The following is a 12891-nucleotide window of genomic DNA, read 5'->3' as shown; positions in this document are numbered from 1 at the left end:
ACATAATTTATATATATAATTTTCTTATATATTCACAAGAGGTTTGAAACCTAAAGTCAGTTTTCTAAATATTAATACACAGTCTCGAAGGATGTTTTAAATTAAAAGCTTGAAATCTAAGAATATTTGCTACAATCTCTTGTAATAACATGAGACTGAGAATCAGTTCCATATACTTTCACACAGTCTAAAAATTTGAGATGTAATTAAGTGATTTGGGATCGATTAATTTGGATGCAAAATTACCCGTAGGAATTACAACCATGTTTCATGGTCTGCTACCACAACAGCTCCTTTATAGGATCCAGTTAGCTCAAGACATCATCAGGAGGAACCACGTCTGGTTTCAGCCCCTACTCCTCTACTGTTTTGACGTGGTGGGCCCCCCCACTTTCAGAGGTGTCTCAGCTCTGGTGTTGGGTGCATGTCTTCTTTCTTCTTCTTTCTTCTGTTCCCTGGCCTCTTCGATATATCGTCAGCGAGTGTCAGCCGGTGACTGACTGACTTGTCAAATTTTCCCTTTAAATACCTGCCGCTAGGCTCCAGCAGGTAGCCCCAGAAAGTTATCACATGACACTGTCTCACCTTAACTGACAAGTGAAGGCACGTTGTTTTGGCCCGCGCATTCTCTAAACGACCGTCACCTGTCAGTCAGCGAAGCTGATTCAGTGTCAGTTTGTCTCTGAGTAAGCAGGTATTTTGAAAACACTACATAGTTACGGGCTACCCTTCGACAAGGTATAGCATCCATTCAGCCACCCTCTCAGAGAGACGGCGAAGTCATAAGACTGCAGCATGGTGGTTTGTGGAGAGGAAGCGGAAGAGCTCAACTGAGCCAACAGTATTTCATGCATTACTGCTGAGCAGAGGAATCCTAGAAAGTCAATAGTCAGGAACTCCAATCTCTATCAAGAGAGTAATTGCAATGCATCCATAAGGGTGGCATCCATGGTTGTGTAATCAGCTAATGAAAGATTCCACTATGACTCAAACTGCCCAATTCAAATCTATAAATGAATTAGATGGTGACATGGAGTCATGGGAATCCGCGAAAAAGCAATTTAGATGCAGATTTACTTGGATTTTAAACATTCCAAATAGATTCAAATCTCTAGAGAGAATGTGACTTTGGATAAAAGATTTAAGGTTAGTGATATAAAGGTTTATTCACTCGGATTTAAGAGTGAAAACTAGCGATATGAGACTTAAGCCAGCAAGCTAAATGTTTAGAAGCTTACCCAACAGGGAATTGGGTCATAATGCCACTGATGTAAGCCTTTATACACAATCTCACCAAGGCCAACGATCAAGTCAGTATCTCACTCGGGACTTGAGACTTATGGCCAGTGATAAAAACTTTTGACACTCTCACAGGAGAATTGAGACTTAAAACCAGGGATACAAATGTTCAAACTTCTTCTCACTATAAATTTAAGACAAAAGGCCAGGGATCAAAATGTTTTGGCGCTGTCTCATGGGAGTCTTGAGACTTAAAGTCAATGATCAAAACCATTAGACACTGTCTCACTATGGATTTCAGATTTTTAGCCAGTGATGTAAAATATTAGGCGCAGTCTCACTGGGTATTTGAGAATGGGCCAGTGACATAAACCTTAAGATATTATCACAATGAAGTTTTGAGACTTAAGACTAGAGGTCAATATTTATAAGCATTATCAAAATAAAGACTTGAGAATTAAGGCCAGTGATTTAAATATTTTGTCATTGTTTCTCTACAGATTTGTGACTCAAACCCACTGATAGAAACCTTGAGACACTACCTCATTAGGATGCTGAGACTTTATACCAGTGATCTCTTTTAACACTGGCTAGCTGTGGATTTGAGATAATCCTAGAATTATCTTTGACTGGGGATTTGAGACTTAAGACCCGTTATCGAATTCTTCATACTCTATCTTACTAAGCATTTGAACCTTAACTCTTTAGACTCAAGATTACTAAGGATTAACTATCGAAAGCTATGGATAAAAATGTTTACACACTAATTACGGATTTGAGACTTAAAGCCAGAGGTCAATATCTTTAGACACTGTCTTAAAAGGTGGTTGAGATTTAAGGCCAGTAAAGAAGATTTTAAGACACTAACTTCCTAGAGATTCGAGACCTAAGGCAGAAATTAAAATCTTTAGAAACTTAAGGACTTGAGATTTAAGGCTAATGATCAAAATCTTTAGACACTATCTAACTATGTATTTGAGACTTAAGGCCAGAGATAGAAATGTTCAAACACTATCTCAAAAGAAATTTGAGACTCGGGGCCAATGACCAAAATAGTGAGAAACTATCTCAGCAGGGATTGTTACAGATATGAATCAATGGCCTTGTGCCTAAAATGTCTAATAAAGATGGTCAAAAAGATTTACATCACAGTTGTTGGATCTAAAATCTTTATGAAACTGTTTCTAAAGATTTAGATCATGGTCCTTTGATCTGAAATCTTTTGTGAAGCTATGTGTGAAGATTTGGATTGCATACCTTAGGTCTAAGATTTTTTGTAAAGTTTTGCCTAGATATTTAGAATTCTAGCTTTTATTCTAAAATCTCTACTAAAACTGTATTTAATGATTTAGATCACTAGTCTGAATTTAACATCTTTAGTAAAGCAACATCAAAAGTGTTCGATTCCTGGACTTTGGTTTAAGTTGTGTCCAGACCTTGTGTTTACTTCAGATGACAAGCAAGGAGACTGACATCTTAAGTGAAACTTGATCTCAAGATTAAAATTAATGGGACAAAAGCCCCTGAAGAAACTGTATCTAAAGGTGTATTTTGATGCTTTTGTGGATAAAGATTTTAGAGAAACTGTAGTATAAATTTAGACCAATGTCATTCAGTCTGTAATCTCTAGTGAAATTGTGTCTGAAAATTTAGATCACTGGATTTTGGTCTAAAATCTATTGTGAAGCTGTGTGTGAAAATTCATGTCACTGGCCGTCAGTCTAAAATGTTTAATGAAGCTATGCCTATTGATTTAGAACACCAGCCTCCAGTCTAAAACTTCTGGTGAAACTATCTCTAAAGAATTAGTTACTGTCAAAGGATATAAATCATTGGCATTCCTGAATATCAATTTGTAAAGATTTATACACTCAGCCCTAGATAGGAAAACAGCAATAAGCCTGTATCTTAGCATCTCTGATTAGGAGTCAAAAATGTCAGTTCACAGACCCTAGGACTAAAATCTTCTGTGGCATTTGTGAAAGATTTGTGAAAGTGCAGCTAAAATCTCTGAACAGAATCTGTCTAGACATTAAATTTACTATAGTTGGGATTAAAATTCCCAGAGAAATACTGGCATTCTCACTAATATCTCCAATAAAAGTGTGTCTAAAGATTTATATTACTGGCCTTGGGGTCTAATATCTCTTTGTTTACAATTTAGATCACTACACTTCAGTCTAAAATTTCTGGTAAGTCTACCTTTAAACTAGCTTTGAAACAAAAACCTTTTGTGAAGCACTGTCTACACATTTAGATGGCTGTCTTGGGATTTTAGTGCTTTGGGAAGTTGTGACTTAATATTTAGATCAATAATCAAAAATTCTTTTGAAGCTGTGTCTAACATCCTTGGTTTCAGACTAAAATTACTATTGTATGCTCAGTCTAAAAATTTACATCACTGGCCTTGGGTCTAAAATTTTTAGTAAAGATCTGAAGACCTAAATCACAAGCATAGGGTCTTGAAACTCTTGTGATATTATTTCTAAGCAGTCAGACTATTAACCCTGTTGGAGAAACACAAATGAGCCTGTGCTTCAAAATTTCCGACATATGTCAAAAGATTTGGTTTGCTAGATCACTAGCCTTAAGTCTAAAATCTCTATTGAAATTCTGCTTACAGATTTAGATCCTGGTCATAGATCTAAATTTCCTAGTGAATCCACTATCTAAAAATTTACATCACTAGCCCTCAACCGAAAACCTTTACTGAAGCTGTGATTAAAGTTTTACCTCATTTGCCATGAGGTAAAATTTTTGTGAAGCTGTGTCTAAAGATTTATACCATAGGACTTATGCCTAAAATCCTTCTTGAAATTGTGACTGAAAACTAAGATCACTGGCTTTGAGTCTAAAATCTTTAGCAAAGTGGTGACTAAAAATATCAATTACTGGCCTTTGTGCTAAAATCTTTTATGATTCAGGCCATTGGACTTTGGTTTCAATTCTGTAGCAAATCAGAATCTAAAGATTTACATCACTGGCCATGGAACATAAGTCAAAAGACTTAGATCACTGGCCTTAGGTCTAAGATCTTTTATGATTCTGTGTATACAGATTTACATCATTGGCCTTAGGTCTACAATATTTGGTGAAGCAATATAAATAGACTCAGATCACTAGCCCTCAGTCTAAAGTTTCGAGTGAAGCAACGTCTAAATATTTACGTCACTGGCCTTCACTCAAATATCTCTTTTGAAACCGTGTTGGAACTCTTAAGTGAACCAATATCTAAAGATTAATATCACTGACTTTGGGGCAAAAATCTCTAGGGAAGCATTATCTAAAGATTTAGGTCACATTCCATGGGTCAAAAATGTCTAGTAAACTTGTGTCTAAAGAATTAGATCACAGGCTATCGGTCCAAAATATCAAGTGAAGATGTAATTTTAAATTTATATCACTACTCACAAGGCTTTGGTCGACCTGAGGCTATAGTAGAAGACACTGGTGTGTAAAGACTTAAATTGCTGGCCTTGGGTTTAAAATATCAAGTAATGCAGTGTCTAAAGATTTTGATAATTATCCGTGTATCTAAAATCTGTTGTGAAGCAATGTCTAAAGATTTAGATCACAACTTTGTATCAAAAATTTTTTGTGTAGCAATGTCGTCTAAACATTTGTATCACTGAACTTGGGTCCAATATCCCCTATAGAAAATGTGTCTAAACATATACACCATTGCCCTTGGGTCTAAAATATCTAGTGCAGCAGTGTCTAGAGATTTATATCTCTGGCTTCAGTCTAAAATTCCCCAAGAAAGTATATCTAATTATTAATCACTAGCCTTGGTTTGAAAATCCCAAAAGAAAATGTGTCAAAATATCAGATCACAGGCCTAGTGTCTAACATCTCCAGTGAAGAAATGTCTAAAGTTTTACATCACTCCCCTTTCGTCTGAAATCTCTACTGAAGCAATGTCTAAAAAAAATAGACCCACTAGGCTCTAAAATCTTTCTTAAATTAATATCTGAAGAATTAGATCGATGACCTTGGGGCTTAAATCTCCAGTGAAGCAATGTCTAAAAATTAAGATCACTGGCCTTAAGTTGAAAACCACAAGTCAAGCAGTGTCTAAAGATGTATATCACTGGCTTTGGGTCTAAATTGTCAAATGAATATGTATCTAAAGATTTACATCATTGTCCTTGGATCACTGGCCTTGGGTCTAAATCTATTGTAAGACTCTACCTAAAAATTCAGATTGTTTAAAACCTTTAGAGAAACTGAGTGTAAATTTTCTAGGGAAACTGTGTCTAAAGATTAACATCGCTGGCCTTGGGATCAAAATCTCTGATGAAGCAATGCCTTAAGATTTATGTCACTAGCTTTCAGTTAACAATGTCTAGTTCACATGTATCAAAAGATTTTTATAACTGTCTTTGGGTCTAAAATCTCTACTGAAGCTGTTTCTGAAGATAAAGAATATGCATCTCGGCTCCACAATGTCTGGTAAATTAAAGTATCAAGTGAGGCAGTATGTAAAGATTTTGATCACTAGTGCTGTGTCTAGAATTATTAGTAAAGCAATGTATAAATATTTAGATCACTAGTCTTGTGCCTAAAGTCTGTAGTGAAGCAATGTCTAATTATTTTGACCACTGGCCTTGTTTCTAGATATTTTAATCACTGACCTTGGTTCTCAATTCCCCTGTGAAGTATGTATAAACGTTTACATTGCTGGCCTTGAGGCTAAAATCACTAGAGAAGATGTATCTGAAAATTTATATCAGTCGCCAAGAGCTTAAGATCGCATGTGAAGCAGTGACTAAAAATTTCAATTACTGGCCTTGTGTCTAAAATCCTTAGTGAAGTAGTGTCTAAAGGTTTATATCACAGGCCTTGAGTCTAGAGAAATATATCTAAAGACAGAGATCACTGTCATGGGTCTACAATCTCTGGTGAAGATGTCTCTAAAATTTTATGCCACTGGCCTTAGGTCCAAAATCTCTTGTGAAGACATATCCAAAGTTATACATTAGTGGCCTGATGTCTAAAACCTTTAGTGAAGCAGTGTCTAAAGATTCATATCACTGACTTAAGGTGTGAAATCTTTAGAAAAAATGTGTTTAAAGATATAGTTCACTTGCAAGGGTTCTGAAATCTCTAGTGAAACAGTGTTGGAATGTTTAGATCACTGGCCTTGGGCTCCAAAGTGTTTCATGAACATGTATCTAAAGACTTACAAGATCGGTTTTGATACTTAAATGTCTAGAGAAAATGTGTCTAAAAGTTTAGAGTGCTGGCCTTGGATCTAAAATCGTCACTGAAGATGTATCTAAAATCACTAGTGAAAATGTGTCTAAAAATTTATATCATTGACCTTGGCTCTAAATTCATTAGTGAAGTAATGACATTTAGTCTAAAATACCCGGTGAAGCAATGTCTAAAGTAACAAAGCAGTGCCTAAAATCTCTAATGAAGCAGTGTCTAAAGCTTTATATCACTGGCTTTGGGTCTAAAGTACCTAGGAAAGATGCATCTAAAGATTTAGATCACTGGTCTTGAGGCTAGAATTTCTTGTGAAAATGGGTAAAAAAAATTCAGATAACTGACCTTGTGTCTAAAATATCTAGTGAAGCCATGCTTAAAGATTTCTATAATTGAACTTGGGTCTAAAATCTCTTGAGATAATGTCTCTAAAAGTAGGGATTACTACCTTTGGTTCAAAACTCTTTAGTAAGGCAAGTACCTAAACATTTAGATTACTGGCCTTTGGTCTAAAATCTTTTATGAAAATGCACCTCAAAATTCAAATTATTTATTTTGGGTCTAAAATGTGTTTAAAGGTTCATATCACTGGTCTTAAGTTTAAAATCCCCATTGAAGCAGTATCTAAGGGTTTACATCACTGACTTTGTATCTAAAATGTCTAATGAACCAATGTCTAAAGCTTTAGACAACTGACCTTGGGTCTAAAATCTCTTGTAAAGCTATGTCTTAAAATTCAGATCACTGGCCTTGTGTCTAAAATCACTATTGAAGCTGTGTCTAAAGATTTACGTGACTGGGTGTGATATGTTTAGTGAAGCAATGTTCTAAGATTTAATTCACTGGCCTTGGGTCATCAGTTTCTAGCAAAGCAATGTCCAAAGATTTAGATCACTCAACTTGTCCAGTGTCTTTTAATGATGTAACTAAAGATTTATATCACTGGGCTTGTGTCCTAATTATCTTTTGAATCTCTATTTAAAGACTTAGATTACTATTCTTGGGTCTAAAATCTCTAAAAATCAGGGGATCTAAAATTCCAAGGTAACTAAGTGTTGTGTCTAAATTTTTAGTGAAGCAGTGTCTCAAGATTTAGATCACAGCCCTTGGATCTAAAATGCATCTAAAGATCCCTAGCCTTGGGTGTAAAATCCCCTGTGGAAATTCTGATCACTGGCCTTGTGTTTAAAACCTTTAGTGAAGCAGTGTCTAAAGATTTATGTCACTGCTTTGGTGTGAAATTCCCAAGAAAAAATTTAATCTAAAGGCGCTGGAGTGGCTGTGTGGTAAGTAGCTTGCTTACCAACCACATGGTTCCGGGTTCAGTCCCACTGCGTGGCACCTTGAGCAAGTGTCTTCTACTATAGCATCAGGCCGACCAATGCCTTGTGAGTAGATTTGGTAGACGGAAACTGAAAGAAGCCCGTCGTATATATGTATATGTATGTGTGTGTATATGTTTGTGTGTCTGTGTGTCCCCCAACATCGCCTGACAACCGATGCTGGTGTGTTTATGTCCCCGTCACTTAGCGGTTCAGCAAAAGAGACCGATAGAATAAGTACTAGGCTTACAAACAATAAGTCTCTGGGTCGATTTGTTCAACTAAAGGCGGTGCTCCAGCATGGCTGCAGTCAAATGACTGAAACAAATAAAAGAGTAAAAGAGTAAAAGAGTAAAGGTATAAGTCATCTACTTTGGGCCTAAAACCTCTAGTAAACTGTGTCTAAAAATTCAAATGACTGGCTTTGTTTCCAAAGTCTCTGGTGAAGTTGTGTCAATGGATTTAACCCTTTCATTACTGTATTTATTTCGCGATGTTCTGTGCTTCTTTCAATTACTTTAAATACAACAAAGAATTTAGTATAATAATTTAGTTATCATTAAGCTAGTGTTAGGAACATAAATTGTGACTAAGGTTTGGTGGGAGACTTTAATTCAAAACTTATGAAAACAAGACATTTCTACTACAGAGCCAGAGCTGGTTTCAGCTGGGTTGGTAATGAAAAGGTTAAATAACTGGTCTTCAGTCTAAAATCTCTACAGAAGCAGTGTGTAAAGATTTAGATTACTGACCTTTGGTCCAAAATGTCTAGTGAAGTTGGTTCTAAACATTCAGATTACTGGTCATGGGTCTAAAATCTCTAGTGCAGTATTGTCAAATGATTTAGACCACTGGCCTTGGGTCTAAAATATCTAGCAAGCATGTATCTAAAGATGTATAGAACTGACTCTGGGACTACAGTCTTTAGTGAAACTATCACCAAAAATATAGATCACTTTCCTTGGGTGTAAAATCTTTATTGAAGTTGTGTCTAAAAGTTTATATTACTGATCTTGGGTTTAAACTTTCTTGTGAAGGTACATCTAAAGATTTATATCAATGACCTTGAGTTTAAAATCATAAGTGAAGCTGTGCCTAAAGATTTAGATCTCTGTCCTTGTGTCCAAAATGTGTACTGAAGAAGCCTCTAATGATTTAGATAACTGGCTTTGTGCCTAAAATCTCTTGTGAAGCTGTGTCTAAAAATTTTTATACTTGGCCTTGGGTTTAAAATCGCATATAAAGCAGTATCTAAAGATCTATATCACTGGCTTTGGGTGTTAAGTATCTAATGAAGACACATCTAAATATTTAGATCACTGGCCTTGGGTCTAAAATCACTAGCAAAGTAGTGTCTAAAGAAATCATATCACTGGCCTTGTGAAGATGCACCTAAAGGTTCAGCTCATTGGTCCTGAGACTAAAATTTGTAGTGAAGGTGTATCTATTAATTTTGATCGCTGGCCTGGGGTCTAAAGTGTCCATTGAACATGTATCTAACGATTTCTATCAGTGGCCTTAGGTCTAAAGTCACCAGTGAAGCTGAGTCTAGAGAATTTTGTCACTGGCCTTGTAACCAAAACATCCCATGAAGCTGTGTCTAAAATGTGTATATCTGGCCTCGGTTCTAAAATATCTTGAGAAGTAGTTTCTAAAGATTTAGATCATCGGCTTTAGAAAAAAACCTCTAGCAAAGATGTATTTAAGATTTAGACAACAGGCCTTGGATCTAAAATCTCTAGTGAAGCAGTGACTGAAGATTTCTATCAGTGGACTTGAGCCTAAAATCTCTAGAGATAATGTCTCTAAAGGCAGAGATTACTGCCCTTGGTTAAAAAAACTCTAGTGAAGTGATGTCTAAACATTTAGATTGCTGGTCCTAGGAATAAAATCTCTCGTGAAGAAATATCTAAAAATTTAGACCATTGGCCTTGGGTCTAAAATCTCTAGTGAAGCAGTGTCTAAAGATTTCTATTAGTGAACTTGTGTCTAAAATTTCTAGAGATAATGTGTCTAAAGGCAGAGATTACTGCCCTTGGTTAAAAAATCTCTAGTGAAGCAATGTCTAAAAATTTAGACCATTGGCCTTAGGTCTAAAATCTCAAGTGAAGCCATGTCTAAAGATTTCTTCTAGTGAACTTGTGTCTAAAATCTCTAGAGATAATGCCTCTAAAGGCAGAGATTACTGCTCTTGGTTCAAAAATCTCTAGTGAAGCAAAGTCTAAACATTTAGGTTGCTGGCCTTGGGTCTACAATCTCTAGTGAATCCATATATAAACATTTAGACCACTGGCCTTGGGCCTAAAATCACGAGTGAAGCAATATCTAAACACTTCGACCACTGGCCTTGGGTCAAAAATCTCTAGTGAAGCAATGTCTAAACATTTACATTACTGGCCCTGGGACTAAAATCTGCAGTGAAGCAATATGTAAACATTTAGACCACTGGCCTTGGGTCTAAAATCACTAGTGAAGCAATGTATGAACATTTAGATTGCTGGCCCTGCGACTAAAATCTGTAGTGAAGCAATATCTAAACATTTTGACCACTGGCCTTGGGTCTAAAATCTCTAGTGAAGCAATATCTAAACATTTAGACCACTGGTCTTGGGTCTAAAATCACTAGTGAAGCAATATCTAAACATTTAGACCACTAGCCTTGGGTCTAAAATCACTAGTGAAGCAATGTGCGACTAAAATCTGTAGTGAAGCAATATCTAAACATTTCAACCACTGGCTTTGGGTCTAAAATCTCTAGTGAAGCAATGTCTAAACATTTAGATTGCTGGCCCTGGGACTAAAATCTCTGGTGAAGCAATGTATAAACATTTAGACCACCAGCCTTGGGTCTAAAATCACTAATGAAGCAGTGTGCGACTAAAATCTCTAGTGAAGCAATATCTAAACATTTTGACCACTGGCTTTGGGTCTAAAATCTCTAGTGAAGCAATATCTAAATATTTAGACTGTTGGCCTTAGGTCTAAAAGCTCTAGTGAAGTAATATCTAAACATTTAGACCACCAGCCTTGGTTAAAAAATCACTGGTGAAGCAATGTCTAAACATTTACAATTTAGATTGCTGGCCATGCAACTAGAATCTGAACATTTAGACCATTGGCCTTGGGTCTAAAATCACTAGTTAAGCAACATCTAAATATTTGGACCACTGGCCTTCCAGTCAAAAATCTCTAGTGAAGCAATATCTAAATATTTAGATCACCAGCCTTGGTTCAAAAATCACTAGTGAAGCAATGTCTAAACATTTTGACCACTGGCCTTGGGTCTAAAATCATTAGTGAAGCAAAATCTAAACATTTTGACCACTGGCCTTGGGTCTAAAATCACTAGTGAACCGATATCTAAACATTTTGACCTTGGGTCTAAAATCTCTAATGAAACAATGTCTAAACATTTAGATTGCTGACCCTGAACTACAATCAGTAGTGAAGCAATATCTAAACATTTAGACCATTGGCCTTGGGTCTAAAATCACGGGTGAAGCAATATCTAATCATTTCAACCACTGGCCTTGGGTCTAAAATTTCTAGTGAAGCAATGTATAAACATTTAGATTGCTGGCCCTGGGACTAAAATCTCTGGTGAAGCAATATCTAAACATTTAGACCGCTGGCCTTAGGTCTAAAATCACTAGTGAAGCAACGTATAAATATTTAGAGCACCAGCCTTCAGTCAAAAATCACTAGTGAAGCAATGTCTAAACATTTTGACCACTGGCCTTGGGTCAAAAATCACTAGTGAAGTAATGTATAAACATTTACATTACTGGCCCTGGGACTAAAATCTGTAGTGAAGCAATATCTAAACATTTAGACCATTGGCCTTGGGTCTAAAATCACTAGTGAACCGATATCTAAACATTTTGACCACTGGCCTTGGGTCTGAAATCTTTAGTGAAACAATGTCTAAACATTTAGATTGCTGGCCCTGGACTACAATCAGTAGTGAAGCAATATCTAAACATTTAGACCATTGGCCTTGGGTCTAAAATCCCTAGTGAAGCAATATCTAAACATTTCAACCACTGGCCTTGGGTCTAAAATCTCTAGTGAAGCAATGCATAAATATTTAGACCACTGGCCTTAGGTCTAAAATCACTGGTGAAGCAATGTCTAAACATTTACAATTTAGATTGCTGGCGCTGCAACTAGAATCTGAACATTTAGACCATTGGCCTTGGGTCTAAAATCACTAGTTAAGCAACATCTAAATATTTAGACCACTGGCCTTCCAGTCAAAAATCTCTATTGAAGCAATGTCTAAACATTTAGAATGCTGGTGCTGGATCTAAAATCTCCAGTGAAGCAGTGTCTAAAGATTTCTATCAGTGAAGTTGTGTCTAAAATTTCTATAGATAATGTCTCTAAAGGCAGAGATTACTGACCTTGCTTCCAAAATCTTTAGTGAAGCAATGTCTAAACATTTTGACAACTGGACTTGGGTATAAATTCACTAGTGAAGCAATATGTAAATATTTCGATCACTGGCCTTGCTTCCAAAATCTCTAGTGAAGCAATGGCTAAACATTTAGATTGCTGTCCTGGGTCTGAAATCTCTAGTGAAGCAATATATAAATATGTTGACCACTGGAGTTGGGTATAAATTCACTAGTGAAGCAATATCTAAATATTTCGACCACTGGCCTTGGGTCTAAAATCACTAGTGAAGCAATGTATAAAAATAGAGATTGCTGGCCCTGGGACTAAAATCTGCACTGAAGCAATATGTAAACATTTTGACCACTGGCCTTGGGTCTAAAATCTCTAGTGAAGCAATGTATAAACATTTTGACCACTGGCCTTAGGTCTAAGACTCTAGTGAAGCATGTCTAAACATAGAGATTTGCTGGCCCTGGGACGAAAATCTGTGGTGAAGCAATATCTAAACTTTTCGACCACTGGCCTTGGGTCTAAAATCTCTAGTGAAGCAATGTATAAACATTTAGATTGCTGGCCCTGGGACTAAAATCTCTATTGAAGCAATATCTAAACATTCCGAGCACTGGCCTTCAGTCAAAAATCTCTATTGAAGCAATGTCTAAACATTTAGAATGCTGGTGCTGGATCTAAAATCTCCAGTGAAGCAGTGTCTAACGATTTC

This window comes from Octopus sinensis, linkage group LG26, assembly GCF_006345805.1.
Source record: "Octopus sinensis linkage group LG26, ASM634580v1, whole genome shotgun sequence".
Taxonomy (NCBI): Eukaryota; Metazoa; Mollusca; class Cephalopoda; order Octopoda; family Octopodidae; genus Octopus; species Octopus sinensis.
Note: the sequence above shows the minus strand (reverse complement) of the source record.